Here is a 6,471-nt window from a genome sequence, read left to right on the forward strand (position 1 = left end):
AGAATTATTTTATTTAATTGTATTTATTTTAATTTGACAGAGAGAGCAAGAAAAAGTGAGAAATCAAGCCACCAGGTCCGGGACTCAAACTGGTCAGCCATGTGGGAGTCCAGTGCCCTTAACCACCACACTACCTGCCAGCCCCTCAACTTTTTTATTCCTTATTTTCTGCAGCCATCTGGATTTCTTAATGCATAATACTCTTGTTTTAAGTGAAATCCATTGGCAAAATTTCCCCTCCCATAGTTTCCCACCTAAGTCAAACACAAAAAGGAGAGAATTAGTCAGGAGAAACCCAGCCTACTCCTTCCAAACTAAGCAGCAAAACCTTGGAATGTATCTTCATCTTCCCTCTCGCCTTTTGGCTGCTCAGTTTCTGGTGGCCTCACCACTGTTGCTATAGAGACAGTGATATCACCACTTGTGATTCTGATGTCACTCTCCAGTCCCAACAAGGAGGAGGTGAATGGAAGGCTGGGGAAGGAAACAAGATCTTGAGCTGAGCAAGAACATCCCAGCATCTTCGTTGTCTTTACAAGTATATTCTCGAGTCTTCTGTGGTTCACTGTTTCAGTGCTACAGAGGTAGGAAACCCCTGAGAACAGACCATTTTCTGATCCTCTGGTTAGAAAGGAGAACTTGATGACAAGAGATGGCTAGCTTTTTGCGTCCAGCCCAGCTTCATCCTTCCTCTCAGCCAATTTTAATTCACTTCTGAGACCTTTGGAAATAACTGAGCTTTCCTTAGCAGCATTACAACCAAACTACCTTTGCTGCTGAAGTTTGGATTGTGTTACGATTTAACCAGGTTTCCTTGGCATCCCGTTAGGGACATGAGAAAGATTATTCCCTGCATCATACTGGGTCATTGGAAAAGTCATGACACGTTTTTGCATAGAAATACGTGATGACTTTTCTGCCAACCCCATAGTTTGAAGTGAAAGTGGAAGATTGAAACCTACTCTATGTTCCTCTTCACTGTTTGGCTGACCATCCCAGAAGAGCGTTTCTTTCCAGAATTCTCAGAGCAAAATCATGTTGGTATAACTCTTGTATCCAACTCCTCCATTTTTATACTGTATTATTTCTGAAGGCTTGGCTAGACAATAGAGAGCTGGGAAAGGGAAGGATGCCTATAGCTGTGTAAAGAAAGTATCTGCACTAACAGGGATCTAGAAGAAGAAGCGATTACTAAGTGAACGTAAAGGAGAGCCACAGAAGAGTTTAACAATAGACGGTGCCATTGAAAGACACACACGCTAATAATCGTTATTTACACAAAGTCAGGTGAAACTCTGATTTCAGCAGCAACCAAATTTATTGTTTCTGCAATGTACCAGGCACTTAAAGAAAGAGGGGGAGCAAAAGAGAATGGATGTAATAAACACGTTTTATTCCCTCTTAGAATAAACCTTGACATTTGAGCAGCTGTATAACAATCCTGTAAGTCTCCTTTATGCCACCTGTACATTGACTTCATGAATTTAAGAATCTTGAGTAAACAAGATCTACTCTTAAGACAGGTGCCAAGAAAAATGTTTTAATATGGAAATGTAAACACAGCCACAACAGCCACCCTCTGTGTGGCTTATGCCCTCCCTGATTGGCATGTGTGGTGTGTGGTTTGAACTCCTCAACTTGAGGTTGGCATGTTAGTCCAATCCCTCCTTTGGCCTCAGGATCCCTCTATTAGCCATAAGAAAATCGTACAGCTTCCACGATGTTCCACTACAGAGCTGGAAGACCTAAAGGAATAGAGCCACTGACCCTAGCCCTTCCTTTCTGAGCCTCAGTTTCCAAATCTGTAAGGGAAAGGTGTTGGAATAAATAATCCATTTATCTTTGCATGTTGTATGTAGTCAGTTTTCTTTCCTTATCAAATTTGATAGATAGCACAAAGCATCATTTTCTCTTTTCTTTTTCACTCTTACTTCAGGATATTATTCAACAACTTTTGAACTTACAGAAATTTATCGATCCATTTATTGACCCCATTCCACTCTTAGGTCTTCCTTCTTTTCCACTTCATCATAAAAATAATATACATTGATTTAAAAGTTTGGGTATCATTATCATTGAAGTAGGTAAGTACCTTTTTGTATGCGTTATCAGCATACAAAACCCCATTTATGGGGTTTTAATAGGCTGAAAGACACTTCATGGATGCAGATAAGCCCAGAGGGGACATAGAAGACAGCATAAGACTTAAGAGCGTATGTAACTGCAGTGTTTGCTGAATACAGTTGACTCGTAAGTGTACTTTCTGTTCGTTAGAATAGAGGAGCACTTACGAGATGTTGATTTATTTGTATTATTGGAAGTGTACTTTGTTCGTTAGAATAGAGGAGAACTTACGAGATGTTGATTTATTTGTATTATTGGAGTTTTGAAAAAGGTCTGTAAGTAAATTACTAGATAAACCTCAGGGTTTTACTTACCCTCAAAAGCTTAAGAAGATCTGACTGAGCACCATAGAAAATTTGAGCCAGCCGTTTCTTTTTTGTTCTCAGACTCTCCAGTTTAAGAAAGAGAGAAAGAAAGAGAGAGAGAGAGAGAAAGAAAGAAAGAAAGAAAGAAAGAAAGAAAGAAAGAAAGAGAAAGGAGAGAGAGAGAAAGATTAATAAAGAAAAAGAATGAGCTATCAGAAGTCAGAACTGGGAAGAATTTGTGAAGTCATTATGTCAGCAGATAATTACTAAGCATTAATACTTTTCAAATACTAGCTACTGTGAGGGATACCAAGATGAGTAAGAAAATGCTTCTGCGCTCATGAAGCTATCTATTGTAGTATAAGACATGAAATACATGCAAGCAGTTAAATGCTAGACAGGGTATAAATGTTGAAATGAAATGTGATAGAAACTGATGGGGGGCAATCATGTTCAGTTAGACATTGAGAAAATATGTCATGGGTGGGATAACTTTTCACCTGGGCTGTGAGTTAAGGGTGGGATTTAGAGAGACATTATTGGGGAGCTGTGTATATATTCCAAAATGAGAATATAATTCCCTCCTGTCTTCTATTGAATGTCTTAGAGATACTGTAAGGCAATTAATTGATTTGAGAAATATTAACTATGAACTTCTTTTATAGAATAAGAATGTAGGGGCCAGCAGGTGTTGGACTCCCACATGGCCAACTGTGGTTTGAGTCCCAGACCTTTCAGCTTGCTTTCTCGCTTTCCCTCCCTCTCTCCCTCACTCTGTCCCTCACTGGTCAAATTAAAATAAATAAATAAAGTCGACTAACAGAATTCTAAAAAAAAAGAATAAGAATGTATAATTCTCTCAAACCCTCAAAGGAAAGCTTACAGCGTGTTTGAGTTTCATGAATTCAGAGCAGTTGTTTCCATCCAAGCTATTTATGTCCTCACTTCCTAGTCAAGCAAGTTTGAGATTATGCTAAACTTTTCATCGTCAAGTCAGTCCATTAGCACAGTGGTTAGGCACTGTATATTGGAAGCAGGACCTCACATGGCTGACTGTGTTTGAGTTGTGCCCCACATGAAGGCACGTGTATTCCCCAACCCTGAGAGGATGGGACAGAGGAAAAAGGACTGAGGCATGACCATGCCCCATTGGCGGTTCTCTCTCTCTCCCATATGTGTGTTTGAATTCGTATTCTCTTTCAGCAATTAAAAAAAAAAAAAAGGCTGGGACAAAAACTTTTTGATATCTTCATTATCATTTTTGTTTTTTAAGAGATTTTTGCTATAGGGTGTATGTACTCTCCAGAGAGCGAGAAAAAGAGAAATCCCCCCCGAAGGGGGATGGCCACACCGTAGTCTCTTCTCCTCCTGTCTCCCCGTAGGATTTTGGGCATGGACACGCACACGGTGTGAGTTTCAAGCCTCTGCGTCCGGGATTCAGGCTGCAGTTGGCCATGTGGGAGTCCAGCGACATAACCATTATGCCATCTGCTGGTCCCGAGTATCCTCAGTGTTAAACAAGCCCATCTACCGATGATTTGAAAGTGGAGAATAGTAATAGTCATTTAAGGAATTATTGCCCTGAATGTGGTACCGTTTGTCATCTGTGGACCATCAGAATACCCAAAGAATAAAACACAACTCCCTCTGTGAATCGTTATCACTTGTGTGTTGTGCAGGTGAAAAATGAGCTCAGGTCGTTGTTTCATAGTAAGAGCAGTTGGGTTCATACGTGAAATTGGTCATTTATATTTGTGTCTTTCCATTGCAGATTCCTCCTATTACATGGCAGGAGGGGTGGGTAAACTTAGGGATAGTGCCGACAACAGATTAGTCAAGAGTTTTCTTCACATCTCAGAACCTGTCCTCAATAAAAGTAAGTGATCCCTTCATTTCCTTCCTCTTTGTACTTAATTTTCATCCTCTTTAATTGTGGTATATTTAATAGCTAAATAAAGCACTAAATCTTACTGATTTTTTAATTTTTTTTAATTTTTATTTGACCAGAGAGGGACACAGTGAGAGAGAGAGAGAGAGAGAGAGAAAGTTGCCAGGTGTGGGACTCGAACCATGGTCGGCCATGTGAGAGTTCAGCATCCTTAATGACCACACTACATGCCAGTCCCAGATCTTACTGATTTTGTTGCTCTTTGTTAGAAACAACTCATTTGAATGAAATATGAACTGAGAAAAAGAACATTTCTTTCTGGCTCTTTCACTGTCCAGGACAACTTGCTTCTAAGTCTTCTCGTTCTTTGTTACATTAATAGTACCATCCATTCTTTTTTCCTGGTAATGAATGCTAGCAGAATTACATGCATATGGAATAGTGAGGTGCTGAGGGCAATACGGAGCTAAACTTCATAGCCATTAGCAACTTCCTTGTTAAGGTAGCAAAAGATTAAAATAAGATACCAAAGAAGGTTAGAAAATGTCTCAGAGAAATATTTTTAAAGAAAGCATAAGTAATTATCTTTCTGGAGAAGGCCAGCCTTTCTCAGAGTGGGTCTCTCCAGATAAGCCCAGATCCAGGAATTCTCAATTCTAGATGTATGTATATTAGAATCACCAGGGAGTTTTTAAGAAACTCAGTGCTTAGGGCTGGTAGCGTGGTGGTTGGCGTGCTATATCCCACTTGGCCAGCTTTACAGTTCAAGTCCTGGACCCAGCAGCTTGAAGGACGTGCTGGGTGCATGTTCACACATGCCCCAAAATCCTGAGAGGAGAATGAAGCCGGGAAGGTATTGTGGTGTGGCCATCTCCCCGTGGAGGGTGCTTTCTCACTTCCTCACGCTGTTTTTCTCTCTGGTGAGCATACCTGTTCTATAGCAAAACTGGAAAAAAAAAAAAAAAAAGAAGAAACTTAATGCTTAAATTTTTCCAACAGAAAACTATTGAAATAAGATTTTCTGGGAGTGGTGAGTCAAATTCAGTATCTTTAATCAGCTCTCTGGGTGATTCTAAGGTCTAATCTGGGTGGAGAACTCACTGTTTACTCAGAGAATCTTATGTACTATGGTATCTGAAAGAGGAAAAGAAACTGTTTCCTTACACGGTAATCTGAGTAGCGTGTGAAAATGAGTAAAAATCTTTGTGGAAACAAAGAACCAGCCGCTCTTGAAAGGCCTTAAAGTTTTTTTTAATAGTTACCTAGGGGACAGGAAGTGCCACAACAGTGCTATAACTGGGCCCAAATGGGAAGGGTCTCAGGTTTGCATCCCAGGACCTCCCTGAGCACACTGAGGCCATGCAAATGTGCCCACAATCCAGCCAGGGTGAGGGTGGAGAGTAGATAATGGCATGGGGACCCTAGTAAGGGTGCCCGTCCTCTCTCTTCTCCTCTCTCTCTCTCTCTGTATCTCTGCCTCTCTCATGGAAAAAATAAATACACTTTAAAAAGTCATGAAAAGGGGCCAGGAGGTGGTATAGTGGTTAAGGTGCTGGACTCCAACATGGCCAACTATGATTCGAATCCCAAACCCAGTGGCTTGAAACTCTCACCGGACACGTGTGCTTGCATGCCCAAAATCCTGAGGAAGATGGAGGAGAAGGGGTTGCGGCAAGGTCACACCTCCCTGGAGGGTGATTTCTCACTTTCTCACTCTCTTCAGTGAGGTCATGTACCCTATGGCAGAAAATAAAAAATTCTATAATAATCTGTGTAACAAACACAACATCAGCTTATATGTGTTTAAACTGTGTGTTTAATCTGTCTTTGATTTGTGTTGACTTTGAGGGAGGGAGGAGGTCTATCTCCATTATAGTTCAAAGTCTCTTTAAATATTTCCAATTAACTGGGAATATTTCATCCTCTAATGAAGTTCTACTTATTTCAGGCAATTCCTTATAACATGCAATTTAGGATACACTGTTGGGCTATTTTATAACAGAATTTTAAACCACTGGTTAGTTGGAATCAAAATATTAAAATACATGTCTGTTTCACAAAGATATTTGGGACATTAGGGAGGAAAACTTGGCCATCTTTTTCCCCCATGCTTTCTTTTTTTTTTTTTTTTTTTTTAGAGTTTTTCACTGAAGG

General features: G+C 40.2%; 1 protein-coding gene across 2 annotated transcripts in view; it reads left to right on the forward strand.

Annotated features, from left to right (window-relative positions):
- Positions 1-415: 415 nt before the first annotated feature.
- Positions 416-6,471, forward strand: part of AKAP3 (A-kinase anchoring protein 3) — a 39,640-nt gene continuing 33,584 nt past the window's right edge. For both annotated transcript variants that reach the window (XM_006172025.2, XM_006172026.2), the window contains exons 1-2: positions 416-584; positions 4,201-4,305. The gene's annotated coding sequence lies outside the window, so the exon portion shown is untranslated. The remainder of the gene's footprint in view (positions 585-4,200; positions 4,306-6,471) is intronic.

The sequence above is a fragment of the Tupaia chinensis genome, unplaced genomic scaffold (genome assembly GCF_000334495.1).
Source record: "Tupaia chinensis unplaced genomic scaffold, TupChi_1.0 Scaffold150288_1, whole genome shotgun sequence".
Lineage (NCBI taxonomy): Eukaryota > Metazoa > Chordata > Mammalia > Scandentia > Tupaiidae > Tupaia > Tupaia belangeri.